Here is a 16658-nt window from a genome sequence, read left to right as displayed (position 1 = left end):
CTTTTAAAAGAGTTCAGCCTATTCTGATGAAATCTGAAACTCAAAGTTTGGAAAAAATGATTATTTAATGACTTTTTAAAGCTTGGATTCTCAAAATTCAAAACACGAACTAAGTTTGAGAAATTTATAGAACTAATAAAATCCCTGGATACAACTAGTTCTGAGGCTTGATTCTTAACAGGAACAATGCTATTAAGCAGACTAAAAGCCCTAGATATAACTAGGTCCAAGGCATGATTCCTAACAGGTACTGAATTCAGGTACTGATAATAGAGTTCACGTAGTGAATTCATAATGTTAGAGGACTTATGAGGACGTTCAAGTATTGGTGCTCACAGTTCTTGAACCCGTTTGTCATAAAGAACTAGTCTTTATAGGCATTTGGGTGGCTGGGGAGGTCAATGACGGATGCTGAGTTGGGGAAGAGAGTGAGGTAGAAAAAGTCGTCACCTTGCCCCTTATGATCAGGGCTGGCCTTGAGGCAGAAGAATACATAATATCTATCGTGGTGGGGACCTTCCACTCATGCCTCAAAAACATATATTTTAACCCCACCAAAAGCTGATACAAGTTCGGGGGGAGCTGGAACGGAGCTAGTTCGACATAGTTTAGGAAATCTATGATGTCCTGGTCCAGTGGGAGGAATGCACCTGCCTTTAGGTGCTTATCACTTAAAGCTCAATAATCATCTTGGAGAGGGGCCAAGCTCCGCTCTGCTTCCAACAGAGTTCGAGCAAGGAGGTAATCAACTCTCATCTTAATCCCATGGCTCAGCATGATTTTGGTAACTTTCCCCAATTTTTTTATCCAAGACACGATGTGCTCGGCCTCGAAGAAAGCGTTGGGGTGGATGACAAGTTCCCTCTGCACCACTGGACTGAAACGAGGAATTAGAGAGTCAAACACGACCTTCATGCCTTTGTTATTGTTCTGAGTGGAGGAGCTCATGATGTTTTTCTTTGGGGGGCCATGATCTAGATCACTTGATGACAAAGCAACCTATAAGTGGCGACCTAAGGCAATTACTAGCTACGATGATACATGCATGGTGATCCAAGATTTTAAGTTTTTTACTTTTGAGATTTTAAATTTACACGAGCTAAGATATGCCCTAGCATCAACGCATGGTTCCACGCGTGGTCCTAGGCCACGCACTTTGAATTCGTGAAATTTCCTAATACTTTTAGATTCGCGTGTTAGACTCATCAGCCCCACTACTTTTCTTTTGAAAGCGGTTTAATACAAAATCCCTAAATGAATCGTGACCCTTATGCTTCCTAAAACCAAACCTAAAACCCTCTCGGCTTCTACATCCAAACAGGTATCCTAATAGATTTACTAGTGACATTTTCTTTGTAAAACCAAGAATATTTGTCAAGTTTTATGAATACCTTATTTCTAAACAAGCCTAGTCTCGTTCATTTAGCCTAAACCGAACCCTATTTAAACTTAGACATGACCAGAACATGAAACAATATTGAACAAAGAATGTTTTGGAAGTAAAAGGCTCATTGGAAAATAAAGAAATGAAAAATTCAAACTAAATAAGGAAATACTTATAGTTTATACATTCATTCAAAGAGAATGTCGATACGTCCACATGCAGGAGCTTGAAAGTTTCTGAGAGACTAAAGGGCGATGAAGGCTTTTGGGAAAATTTTGAGAGAAAAAGGGAAAAAAAATTTCTGAAAGGAAACTTTTTGAACGCAAAGATGGTATGGTATAGGATTGATCTCCCTATTTGTACGTAAGTTTTGTGAATTAATCTTGGCCATCCGATTGGGTCACCTAGAGATCTAAAGGCCAAGATGAAATAATCCATACGGCGGCAAAAATTTGACAGGACAGTTGTCACAGTCCTCGAAACCCAAATGGATACCAATTACAGATAACCACATGTCCAACGCTTGAGCAGTAGGCAGGCAAGATTTTACATGACAGAAGCCTAAATGCCTCTACTGTGCATGTCAAAAAATGGTGACATCAAGCACGATCAAGATCTTGGGGAGAAAATGTTGTACCCTAAAAATTAGCACGAGTTTTATCACTCAGCTAGGGGTATTGTTGGCAAATGAATACATGGAGAAGTAGACGAGTAGAACATCTAACTAATAATGATGTGAGCAGCTCAAGTTGGGACTTGGCAATACGACATTCATGTGATTATCAGGCCGCCTCTTAGTGTAATAGTCAAGTTCGAGGCATATAGTGGCCAGATCTCCCTTTGGGCTCTCTGAAGTTAATCTGAGCTAAGGTTCGGATAATCTTTGATCACCAACTAGATGAAGATATTCAACTCATGGAAACCTGGTCAGAATGCATACTGAAGGATCCCGAGAGACTTGGAGGCTCTTTATACTCTCATTAAGGCCTAGGCTGTATTGTACATCTATCATTTATTATCCAAGATAGCAGGAGTATATTCTGTTATGCAATCGTATCCCAATGTAAATGGGAATAATATGTATTAAATGTATACAATATTTATGCACATGGTTACCCAAACCGGTCCAGGAAATTCCACTATAAATATAGGGGATAATGGACAGGGATAGGGATGGCCTATTTGTGTTACTGAAACTTTGCAGAAATTGAGAGAGAAAAGCAATAATATTGTCTCGTGGGCTAGGTGGATTTTAACCACTGAACCACGTAAAATTTTGTTTGTACGAAAAGGTTCTTATAAGTTCATTACAGTTTACAAATAAGCACTAATATCCTTATTAGATTTCTAAATCTACTGTTGGCAAAAAACTGCATCAACACTTTCATTCAACGTTTAAGTTCGTACATCGGATCCCAAAATAAACATTTAAAAAGTCATTTACAATCCAAAAGGGTGATTACAACATAATCCGACCTAAGAGGAAAAATTAGGGTATAACCCTAGTTCCTCTGTAAATCCTCGTTCATGATGGTCGAGCAAGCTGCATATGTACACGCCGCCACCGAAGCTCTCCAACTCATGGCTGGTCCAACTTCCCTTTTCCCTTACCTGCACCACATAGCACCCGGGAGCCAAGGCTCAACAAGAAAACTTAAAGATCATCATAAGTAGTTAATAACATATTACATAATCATAATTAGCATGCCTAGCAGTAATAACCCTACTCAAGCATGGATTCATTCCAGATAAGTGACTATAGAGTCACATCGGGGCCCGTTGCCGTAGGATAAGTGACTGTAGAGTCACCCTGGGGCCCACTGCCCTATCCTCTATATATCTAGCCTTAGAGCGTGCCAAGCGTACCTAGCTTTTTATTTTCTAAGCGACCATAGGGTTGGTCAAGCGTATACCACACTCCTAGATAGGCTTAACCATCTCCACCAGTGTTCATAAGTTAAGCCTTTCAATCAAGTAAAACAGATAATAATACATTATATATTACAAGTATGCACAACACAGTTAATGTTGGGAAATGTGCCCTTAAAGCAATTGAAGTAAACAATATTTTTAATGAAATAAATGAATGAATTGCATTATTATATATATGTAGCTTATGTACTATATTATTTCTAATAATATTAAGTAAATATCAAAAAATTCACAAGTTCATCTATGTGGTCTAAATCTCATATTGGTATGAGAGGATCGAGATTGAGATAATGAACTTAAATAGTTCGTAGTAAAGTAAAGTTATGGAATCTTTAGATTAATTACTCCTACTGCAGTACACTAGTATTATGAATACATGTGACCTAGATCCGGGTTACTAGTGTAGTAGGACACTTTAGTGGAGGTACTTTGCATGCTAAGAGTATGTAGAACTAGACCAAGCGTGATTTAATAATACATGTTTAAATACTCTTTTGTAGTATTATAAAACACATCAAATGATAATCATATACAAACTAATCTTAATCCTAAAGTTACTATGAACTCCTATATAATTCATTTGATCCTTCGATTTATGTGTTACGGTTTGTCAGAATGATCAGGCTAAGAACTATTATTTTGGGGACTCAATGATGTATATGGCTGGGGACATAGCTTAACAGACATGAAATATATACCTTCTTATAGATTAAATAATGATTCTAATTGGGTTGGCTTTTGGAACAGAAAAGGTTAATGACATCAAATTCATAATCAGATTATGAGTTAACCTTCACTTGTAAAGTCGATGGTACACTAGGAATCAAGATATAATTAAAAGGATAAAACGATAATTTTATTCCCACTTTATGGTTACAATTAAGTACTCAATAAATATATGTCTTTACTTCTCAAGCATTCAGTCTCATATTTATAGTGGAATAATCATGAGTTTAATAAATATGATTATTGAATCAAGGAGTTTTGGTTAATAATCTTTTTGTATTTGAGCTTGGAATTATTTGTCCATAGGTCCCTGGAGCGGCTTTATCAACACTAATCAAGGTAAGAGTTGATAAAAGGGTTAAACTGTGAATGGGCTACTTGCGAGAATATTTACTCTTCGGGATAAATAGGCAATTATGTGATAATTGAAGTTGCACACTTTATTATTGCATTTGTGCAATTCTTGAAATTGTGTAGAAATAAAAGAAATTGATTTTAATCAACTATTTTATTTAAGTGTGATTAGATAAATATGGATAGTCAAAATTAGTTTTGATTATTATATTTATTTAATTAATAATTAGATGATAATGAAAATTCAAATTTAGAAATTTAAGTTGTTATATTTTCCTGAAAAAGATGATACCTTATTTGAATTTCTAATTATTAATTACTTAAAATAAAAACACATGAAAAAACAAATCCCATTTTCAGGGAAATGCCACACGTATAGGGCTTGGAATGTTCTATGTCTGTGACACTTCTGATGTAATCAGATGTTGGTTTTTATTTTTATTTTACATTAATTAATAAAATATTTTTAAACAAGTTTTAAAATGATTCTTTATAACTATTATTATGGTAATAATGTCTATATACTTTACATGATAGAAAATAGAAACAACAAGTTTTGACAGAGAAGAAAAATTATCATCTTTTTCACAAAACAAAAGTTCTTTCTCTCTAGCCTATAATCAAGAGTCTCATTAGTTGAGAATACTTTTGATTCACAAAATTGATAATTTTTCTTTATGTGCCCACCCACATCTTGAGGTGTAGAGAACGTCTTGGAAGATCTAGGTGTGATTACTCTAGCAAGGATAGGAAGATCGAAATATATACGAAAAGATTCAAGGATTCTTGATAGGCTACAAGAGGTAAATCGTTTCGTATTATCTTTCATATACATATTATATATTGATTAGCATATTTCATATTAAAGGATCCTCATATAAAGTTGTTTATAAGAAATTTTTGTTGTATACCATCACTGCAACTTCCGCTGTTCACTAGAAACTGTTCCTAACAATTGGAACGAGAGCCATCATTAATCCATGCATATGTTAATAACTATGTGGGTATCATATGCATTTTTTATAATGTGTAATATATGAATGGATGGATTTTATGTATGAACCGTTTATGTTCTTAAGTGTTGGTTTTCATGGTACTTTTTGGGTTAGGAAAAGTTCCTAATTTTTTCTAGATATACAAAAATTGTAAGCCATTTTGTAATTTATTTTTTAAATTCTGAAAAAAAAAATTGTAGGGGCTTGAGCCCCGAGCACAAACCCTGAGGCCTAAGCCACTGCCCTTGTAGCCTGCGCACCCGCAGCCTAGCGCCCCTGCGCGCCCAGCGACCCCGTATGCCCAACGACCCTGCGTGCCTACACCTGCAACCATGACGAGCCTCCAGCACCCCACGATGCCATGCCCAGCCGCACTCCTACCAGCCGTGGACAACCATTGACACACCCATTAAGGTTTTTGTCATGCAAACCCTAATGGATGTGTAATTATCCATTTGGGCATGTTTAAGCCCAATATAATTAAAAGTGTTTTATTTATAAATTTTGAGTTAATTGTACCAAGTCCAAATTCCAATAGGGCCTCAATAACTTGTTGGGTATTAAAAACCAAACTTTGATTATTTTAAATTTGTTTAAAATAATTAAAAGTTTATTTAATTCATAATGGTTAATTAAAAGGGTAATGACCCAAAGACTAAAAGAAAAGGTCCAAGATCAAAAGAGTTGCTCGTTATTAGGCCTTAGTTAGTTTAATTACTTTTGTGTATTTTTTTCAAGTTTTGTAATTTTCTAGAAATACCGAAAACACCCAACCTGCATTTATTTATTTATTTACTTGAACATGATTAAATATTTTAGTACTTTATCAAGCATAATAACATGCCATACATGCTACCCACATAGTACATGTTATACCCAAAAATTGGAGAATGCATCGTAGGAGGCTAAGGAGAATGCATTCTAGGAGAGCTAAGGGGAGTGGTCCTAGGAGACCCCAAGGAGGATGTGGTCCTAGGAGACCCCAAGGGAGTGGTCTTAGGAGACCCCAAGGAGAAAGTGGTCTTAGGAGACCCCAAGGAGGATGTGGTCCTAAGAGACCCCAAGGGTGTGTAGGAGGCAAGCCTCCCAAGGTTTCCTAAGTGTTGGCTCGAACGTTTCCAAGGTAAGTAGCTAAGGAGGAGGAGTCTCATGCAAGAGGATGGAGACTTAGATTTTGATAAGGAGAGCCTATACAATGTTCGATCGGACGTGTTTGGGAGATGCTAAAGGAGAATGCCTCAATGTTGTCCAAGGTGAGGTGCCAAGGAGGTTGCCTCAATGTTGTCCAAGGTGAGGTGCCAAGGAGGTTGCCTCAATGTTGTCCAAGGTGAGGTGCCAAGGAGGTTGCCTCGGACCACCTTGGTCCGAGGAGAAGCCAAGGAGATTGGTTCAAGGAGGAACATGGCATGCTAGAGGAGAGAAGTGCATGTCCTACCACCATGCACGTTCAACCCACGAAAACATGTCCTACCACCATGCACGTCCGACCAACACTTGCATGAGTGGTCAGTAGGAGGTGGATCAACTAGCTAGAGGAGACTAAGTCAAGATTCCCAGAGACAGCTTCAACAACATACGCGGGAATCTCTCATTCTTCCCACAAATGGGGGGTTTGCTACATTTCGAATTTTGAATGTTTAAATGTAATAAATATAATAAAATATCCCTATCATAAGGGGATATCAGTTGAGGATCCCAGGCCTATAAATAGAGAGCTTATGGGATGAGAGAGGGGCTTCTTCGACTTCTTCTTTCTAGAGAGAGAAAATTGGGACTGTGTATTCTAGGAAGAGAAAGTTGGGTCTGAGTATTCTAGAGAGAGAATTCTTGTATTTTTGCAATTTGTACTGAAGAAACTCAGTTGGCTCAGTCCATCTGATCTTGAGTACAGGTTTATAAATCACAACTCTAAGTGGATTAGGCTATTACCGACAATCAGGGCTGAACCACTATAAAATCTCTTGTGTTATTTACTTTTTGTTCATTAAACCGTCTGTGTCGTTTTTATTTCTCTTGAAGGCTTGTCGTATTTGACGTTCTCACGTCGTTGGCTAAAAACGCAGTCAACAGTACATATTAAGCATTTTTTTTTTAAACATGCTTAAGTTTGATATTATATGTTTTTATTTGATAACTCATATAATTAATTTAGTCTTAATTAGTTAAGATGGTAAAAATAATTAGAGTTATTTATTTTCTTATTTAATAAAATTGTATTGTTAAATAATAAAATATGGTATTCTATTTAAAAAGACAAAATAAAATCTACGACACGATTATTTACTTTGCACAATTGGATTAGTATTTATTATAATATCATTCACAAAATTAATTTAATTAGTTTTACAAACAAATTGAAAAATATGGAATTTATGAAAAACACAATTTTAAAATAGTGAGTGGGAGAGGAAATTATGAGAATAAGTCTCATGGTCTCCATTATTGGTTGAACACCGAGAGGAATAGGTAGGGCCTCGTGTTGCCTACGTTTGTGGCCTCCCTAAGGAAAGGCTTTTGAATATGTTTATTTTATCTCAAAGTTGACTTCTCATAAGAGAATAAGATTAGTGATGTATTTCAAGTTTGATTGACCCTAAAGCACACTCTTAAGTTAAGTCATTGATCGAAAAATAATGGGTTAAACTCGGAAGATGTATCTAGGCTTTCGAGCACGATTAGTGCATCTTGACCAACTAACGGTAATTCATAAGTCTAAAGAGAAAAATAAGTTTTTAAGTTTTCACTTATTGAGTTAATATCTTGTCTCAAGATTAATATGTGATTAGTCTGACCTACCTTAAGGTGGTTTATTAATTTTCAAATTAATCTATCATGGACTAGTAACTAATTTTTCTGTGTTATTTTATATAAACTAATATTTATTATATGCATTAATTCATTATATTTATTTAATTTTCAACAATATGTACAATCCAAATCCTGTTACTGCTTAACTTGCTAATGAGAAATTTACTAGTGATAACTACATCAAATGGAAATCAAACATGAACATTGTTTTTATATGTTAAAACCACATGTTTATCCTTAATGAGGAATGCTCTGAGGTTCTTGTTCTCACTGCTGCCAAAACTGCTAGAGAAAAGTATGACAATTGGATCTTATCTAATAATAAGGCCAAATGTTATATGCTTGCTAGAATGAACGATGTGCTCAAAAAGAAATTTGAAACTGTTGAAACAACCTATGAGATTTTGGAATCTCTACAAGGCATCTTTGGCCAACAATCTGCTAGGTGCAGACATGATGCTACCAAAAGCTTCATGAATATGAAAATGAAGAAAAATATTTCTATCAGAGAACATGTCTTAGACATGATCAACATATTGCACGATGTAGAAATCCATGGTGCGACCACTGATGAGAGAACTCGAGTAAGTGTGATACTTGAATCTCTCACACCAGCTTTTCCGGCATTCACTACCAACTATGTTATGAACAAGTTGGAGTACAATATGACACAACTGCTGAATGAGTTGGAAACTTTTGAATCTATAAACAAAAGTTCCACTAAAGTTTAGGAAGAAAATGCTGCTAAATCCAAGCCTTCCTCTTCAAATGGTAATTCAAAGAAAAGGAAGGGTGGCCAAGGAAAGGACAAACAACCAAAGAAGACCAACAAGTCTTCCAAGAAGAAGAATTCTGCAAAGAACTCTTAAAAGAAGGCACTGAAAGGAGCATGCTTTCACTGTGGAGTTGACGGTCATTGGAAAAGGAATTGTCCCAAGTACTTGGCTGAACTGAAAGACAAAAAGAAAGGAAAATTTAATTTGCTTGTTTTAGAATCTTTTTTTTGTGGAAGGTGATTTTTCATTTTGGATAGTTGATTTCAGAGCCACTAATCATGTCTGCTTTTCTTCGCAGAGTCATAGTACTTCGAGGAAACTGGCTCATGGAGAGGTGACCATGAGAGCTGGAAGTGGACAGGAGATCTCGTCAGCTGAAGTTGGAGAAGTTCACCTAATTTTTATAATAATAAATTTATTGCGTTGGACAATGTTTATTTTATTCCTTGATTTCTTAAAAATTTAATTTCCTTATCAAAATTGCATGAACAAAGTTTTAATATTTCTTTTAATAATAATTTGATTGTTATTTTGAAATATGGTTTTGACATTTATTCTGCAATGTCTAAAGGTTGACTTTACAAGTTAGAGTCCAACATCGAGCATGTTTATAATTCTGAAGTATTTAAAACTGCAAAACCTAGATCTATTAAAAGACAATAAATAGATTTTGATAGTGAAACATATCTGTGGAATATGAGATTAAGGCTTATTAATATAGACAGAATAAGCAAACTAAAAAAGGATGGTCCTTTAAGAGAACTATCTATTGGTTCTCTCCAAGTCTATGAATCCTGCTTAGAAGGGAAAATGACGAAGAGACCTTTCTTTGCTAAAGGTTGAAGAGGCACAAAACCACTTCAACTTGTACATACGGATGTTTGTGGTCCAATAAATGTCCAATCTAGAGGAGGTTGGTTACCTATACTTAATGCAGAGGAAATCTGAAACCTATGATAAGTTTAAGGGATTCCGAGCAGAAGTTGAAAAGAAATTAGGTAAATCACTAAACGTACTTCGATCAGATCGAGGTGGAGAGTACTTAGATTATTAATTTGAGGACCATTTACCTGAACATGGAATTTAATCCCAACTCACTGGACCTAGAATGCCACAACAAAATGGTGTTTCAGAAAGACAGAACAGAACCTTATTAAATATGGTTAGATCGATGATTAGTTTCTCATCATTTCCTTTGACATTCTGGGGTTATGCAATACAATGTGATCTATACATACACAATGTTGTTCCATCTAAGTCTATTCAGAAAACACCATTGGAAATAAGGAATGGTACTAAACCTAGTTTACGCCATTTCCGTATATGGGGTTGTCCTGCACACGTGCTTAAAGGAATGACTGGGATGTTGGAATTACGCACTGAAGTGTAAATGTTTGTACGATATTCCAAAGAAAGAAAAGGTGGTATATTTTATAGTCCTACAGATAACAAAATGTTTGTATCTATAAATGCTACTTTTCTATAGCATGACTATATAAATGACCAAAAACCTCAAAGTAAAGTTGTACTCGAGGAAATGGTCTCAAATAAACAAGACCAATCACCAACAATGGCAAGAGAAAAATGCCCAGAGGATATTGCCAATTATAGTCAGAACAATAGAGAGCTTCGTCGTAGTGGGAGGGTTGGTAAACAACCAATACGCTATGAACATGAAGTTCATATGCCTATGTCTAGCACAAACAAAGATGATCCATTGACTTATAGAGATGTAATGGAAGATTCTAACATAGAAAAATGGCTAAATGCCATGGACCTTGAAATGGAATCAATGTATTCCAATTAAGTCTGGAGTCTTGAAGATCCACCTGAGAATGTTAAACATATTGGTTACAAATGGATATTCAAGAAGAAGAGAGGAGCAGATGGGAAAGTAGAGACTTTCAAATCAGGGTTAGTAGCAAAGGGATACACACAGAAAGAAGGAGTTGATTATAAAGAAACTTTTTCACCTGTGGCCATGCTCAAATCTATCCGCAGACTCTTATCCATAGCTGCATGCATGGATTATGAGATTTGGCAGATGGACGTGAAAACAACTTTCCTAAATGGTTATCTTGACGAAACCATTTACATGTCTCAACCATAAGGGTTCGAAGTTAAAGGTTAATAGAAAAAAATTTGCAAGCTTCTTAAGTCTATTTATGGACTTAAGCAAGCTTTGAGATCTTGGAATCTTTGATTTGATGAAACAATCAAAACGTTGATGAACCTTCTGTTTACAAACAAATCAAAGATAAGATTGTGGTATTCCTCATTCTTTACGTTGATGACATTATACTCATTGGGAATGACATGGAAACATTATCAAAAGTAAAGAAATGGTTAGTTGAGCAATTCCAAATGAAAGATGTAACGCCCTACTCCCTTAGAGTCGTTACCAAGTGTGTTTAAAATCGTGCCTCAACTCGCTAATCGAGGTTTTAAATCAAAAACGTGTAACTAAGCCATAATTAAAAGAAAACATTAGAGAAAATGGATTTCTTTGCTAGTCATAAAAGTTTACACTTGTGATCCCAAAACAAAGTTTAGAAAATATTTATAACACAAAACTGATCAGAGTCGACTAGACGACAAAACCTAGGTTCCCTGACAAACATCTCCCAAAATCCCCTAGCTGTGGCAGCCAGGCTGGCCGGACATGTACACGCCGCCTCACGCCAGCTGTGCTCATGGTTGGTTGATCTTCTCTTTACCCTTACCTGCACCACAGAGCATCTGTGAGTCGAGGCCCAGCAAGAAAACCCAAAACAGATAACATACGCAATACATGGATCAAACACACAAGCAGGCCACCAACGGCTAAACACATACGGCCTAGCCGTCCCAGGCGTTTACCAAGCCCCCGGGTTCGCGGACCACGCCGTGAGGATATCCCAGGTATCCTTTTAGGGACTCACCTTGGCAACTCGCACCCCTCGTGCTCAACGCTACTCTCGGCCCTTTGCCGTTCTCGGCCTTGCACTCAACGTGCCTAATGTCGTTCCTGGCCCCACGCCGTTCATCCACATACTAATAAACATGATATGTCAACAAGTAAAGTATTCAAGCACAAACAGATAAAGAACTACACTCTACAATTCCAGCATATAGGGCTCGGCCCTGCATATCATTTCAATTCAGCACATTGGGCTCAGCCCTGCACACAAGCTCCATGGAAACAGGGGTTTTCTTACCTGAGTTCCGAGCTTCCTGAGCACCGACGCCCCGAGCACAGTCCACTACCGTGAGCCTCGCCGAAGACCTAGTCACAACACATAACAATATTCGACCATTAAACTCCAACCCAACAAACAACCTCAAATCGTAACCCTAGCCTGTGGGATCTTGAGTTCTATCACTCCGGGTGATAAAATCCATCCCGAGCCTTCCCCTTTAAGTTCTTAGATAAAAAATATCATGAAAATCCCTACTGTCACTAAGGGCCACGGCCCCTCCCCCTAGAGCCGCAGCTAGCCTCAAAACAGAGGCTAGCTTCCCACTGACCAACACGCGGGCCGCGGCGTGCCCTGCAAGCGTCGCGGCGCGCTCGAGTTTCTTCAGCCTTCTGAGGCTGTGCGCGCATGCGGGCCGCAGCACACCCCTCCTAGGGCCGCGGCACTAACAGCAAACCCAGAATTTCGATCAACCTTTCATCCCTTCTTCAAGCCAATTACCACCAAAACCAACCCAAAACTCCTAGATACCCAACATAATTACTCCAGTACAGAAACAACATCTCAAAACCTCATCAAAGCATGCTCCATAACTTAGCTAAAACGCACAAAGATCAAGCTAGCATATCCACATGCAAACCTCTAAATCAACAGAAAAATGAAAGACTTTAAAGCTTACCTTGCTAAGTTTAATCCCAGAACTATGATCCTCAATCTCCAAAGCTTTAAGCCCCTAGAGTTTCCCAGCTGAATCCCTTCAATTTCCTAAGCAATTCCTCTAAGTTTCTTCAAGTTTTGTCTTCGAGAGTGTGAAAGTGAAAGACATAAACTAATTCTCAGTTCAAGGAAGAATATGGTCGGTTTCTCAAGGTTTCTAAACAGTTCCACACATTTATTTGTTTTATATGACTTAATTCTAAAGGTTACCTCAAGGCTCGGGGTACCAAAACGTCCTCGAGGGCAAAATGGTAAATTCCCCAAATATTCCCACCTAGACATTCTATCCTCGAATATATCTCCAAATATTTATTTCTATGTCCCGATAACCCCGTAACTCAACTAATACCAGAATTACCCCTCGACTCGCCCCGAGTCCAAATCTCAACCCCGTTGTGACTTTCGGGCTATCTGCTCCCCAGGACTGTCTCGGATCATGCTGTACAGACATATCACATATATACCACATATATTCCATTTATCACATTTAACTCAATTAAACATGCACCATAATCATATAAGCACATAGATTCACATTCAAGCATATTTAAACCACTTATTGCCCTCCAGGCACACTAATCAAGGCCCTAAGCCTGATTAGAAAATTCGGGTCGTTACAAAAGATTTGGGAGAAGCCAAATATTTTTTGGGAATTCAGATCTGTAGAGAGCGAAAGAACAAAATTTTAGCACTATCTCAAGAAACTTATATTGATAAAGTGCTACAACACTTTAGCATGCAAAAATCCAAGAAGGGCACTACGCCTACCCTGTCAGGAGTTAAATTTTCTAAAGAACAATGTCCACAAACACCTCAAGAAGAGGTGGACATGAGACAGTATCCCTATGCCTCTGTAGTAGGCAGTCTAATGCATGCAATGTTATGCACCAGACCTGACATCTATTATGCAGTAGGGATAGTCAGTCGTTATTAATCCAATCCTAGATTGAGTCATTGGACATCACTAAAGAATATTCTCAAGGGTAAAATGGTAATTTTATTCCCAAATTATGAATCATCAATAGAGGATTAATTTGTATGTATTGATTATATTAATGGACACTTTATGGTTACGGTAAAGTACTCAGTAAATATATCTCTTTAATTCTTAAGAGTTCAGCTTCATATTTATAGTAGAGTTTTGGTTAATAATCTTTTATTTATTGGAGCTTGGAATTATTGGTCCATAGGTCCCCAGGGCTGCTCTATCAACACTAACCAAGGCAAGAGTTGATTCAAGGGTTAAACTGTGAATGTGCTATTTAAAAGAATATTTATTTTTGGGATAAATGTGCAATTGTGTGATAATTGAAGTTGCACAATTTATTATTGCATTTGTGAAATTTTTTAACTTGTGTAGAAATAATAGAAATTGATTTTAATCAAGCATTTTACTTAAGTGTGAATAGATAAATATTGATATTCAAAATTAGTTTTGATTATTATATTTATTTATTTAATAATAAGATGATAAGGGAAAGTCAAATATTGAATTTTGAATTTCGAAATTTAAGTTGTTATCCTTTCCTTAAAAAGATAATACCTTATTTGAATTTCTAATTATTAATTAATTAAAATAAAAACACATGAAAAATCGAATCCTATTTTCATGGATATGCCACATGCATGGGGCTTGGACTGATCTATGTGTGTGGCACATCTGATGTATTGAGATGTTGGTTTTTATATTCTGTTTAATTAATTAATAAAACATTTTAAAAGGGATTTTAAAATGGGATGTTAGACTTTGTCTTTTATCATTATTATTATTATAAAAAGATGATTGATTTATTATTATGGTAATAATGTCTATATATTCTATATGATAGAAAATAGAAACAAGTCTTAACAAGTTTTTAAAGAGAAGAAAAACTATCATCTTTTTCACAAAACAAAACCTTTTCTCTCTAGCCTATAATCAAGAGTCTCATGAGTTGAGAATACTTTTGATTGACAAAACTGATCCTTGTTCTCTATGTGCCCACCCACATCTTGAGGTGTAGAGAACAACTTGGAAGATCTAAGTGTGAGTACTCTAGCTAGCGAGGATAGGAAGATAGAAATATATACGAAAAGATTCAAGGATTCTTGATAAGATACAAAAGGTAAATTATTTCCTATTATTTTTCATATACATATTATATATTGATTAACATATTTCATATTAAAGGATCCTAATATAAAGTTGTTTATATGAAAATTTTTCTTGTATACCATTACTTCAACTTTCGCTGCGCACTAGGAATTGTTCCTAACAGTTAACATGTCTAATAAAAAAGTCCAAGTATGGTCATACCATGTTCAATAACTGAGTCAAGCCCTAATAACATATTGGGTGCAGTTTTCTTACTTCTGGTCTGAGCGCTGGACAGATAAAAATGACCCTTGAGCACAATCCTGTCTCGAGCCTTAGTGGTAGCCTAGATACAACCCAAAAAATAACATCCTCATTAAGATGAAATTCCATAAATGGACCCCAGGAACAATCCCGTGCTCTTAGGACCTCCAATTCCACAAAACGGGGTGGTGAAATTGTCCCCCTAGCCCCTGGGCCTATGCCTTAGTTTGCATGTTTTGTCCCTCATGTAAGTCTTTCTACACTAACTCTTTCTAAAAAATCTGCATGTTGAACTTTGGGACTCGGTATGAGAGTGTAGAGAACAAGGAGGAGTTTTGATAAGCTTAGGAAAACACATCTTCAAGCTAGAACTATCAAAAGGTAGAAATCTATGGTTATTTTGTGAGTTTTGTGTTAATATTTGTAGATCTGGTTATGATTAATTCCCAAACATGACTTCCACTAAGCGGTAGTCATAGTATAGATGGGCGGTCGATTCCAGAAGGAGGTAAAGAAACAACACTATACCATCTTGGCGATAATGCAATAAAAGACTACCAACAAAATAATGAAATTAATATCAATTATTATAGTAAAATTACATAGAAAAAGCTTGACTGAATCTATATAAAATTAATAATAAATATTAGTTGCATAAATAAAGAGAGAAAAAATAATAAAACTCAAATTTATGAACATTAATACACTTTTATAAATTCAAAATAAAAAGATTACAAAATACAAAACTTCACCCTTGTCCTCATTAAAAGAAAACTCTAGCCTAAGTTAAAAGTTGTTCCCACATTTTCCATTGAGTGGAGAAGAGGAAATAGAGAGAAAAGATGGAAGGGAGAGAATTGTGTAGAAAATGTGTGTTTTACAAATGAAAACTACATCCTATTTATAGGTATAGAATACAAATAAACTATGGTGGAAATGACATGTGGCAATCTACCATTGGTTGAGAGGGAAGCACATAGATTGCTACTTTTAAGAAGACACTTCTATTGGTTCAAAATGAAGCACATGGATTGTCAATGTTTGTTGGAATGAGTTGTCATTGACATCTCTTATTGGTGGAGAAGAAATTGTATGGAATTGTGACATTGCATCTTTATGAATTGGATTAGGCTTTTTCAATTTGGGCTTGATTTCTTCAAAATGCCAACTTTCTTCATTTTCTTCCACTTTTACTTCCTTTTCTTTTTGCTTTATTTTATTCAACAAAAATTGTATCATGTTATCCAAAAAACAGGCATTGATGACGTGGCAAGTGATTTCTGGACACCTGGCTGACACCTGGCGGAATTCTCCTAGGGTATCGACCAGTAAAGATATTGCGAGCAAAAGGCAGTCGAAGTTTACCTGCGACCAATATGGTCGCAGGTTCCGCGTGTCTCATGATAATTTTATAAAGATCTTAGTCAATCCCGAGATTGACTCCCATGATTT

This window comes from Humulus lupulus, chromosome 9, assembly GCF_963169125.1.
Source record: "Humulus lupulus chromosome 9, drHumLupu1.1, whole genome shotgun sequence".
Lineage (NCBI taxonomy): Eukaryota > Viridiplantae > Streptophyta > Magnoliopsida > Rosales > Cannabaceae > Humulus > Humulus lupulus.
This window is presented reverse-complemented; position numbering follows the sequence as displayed.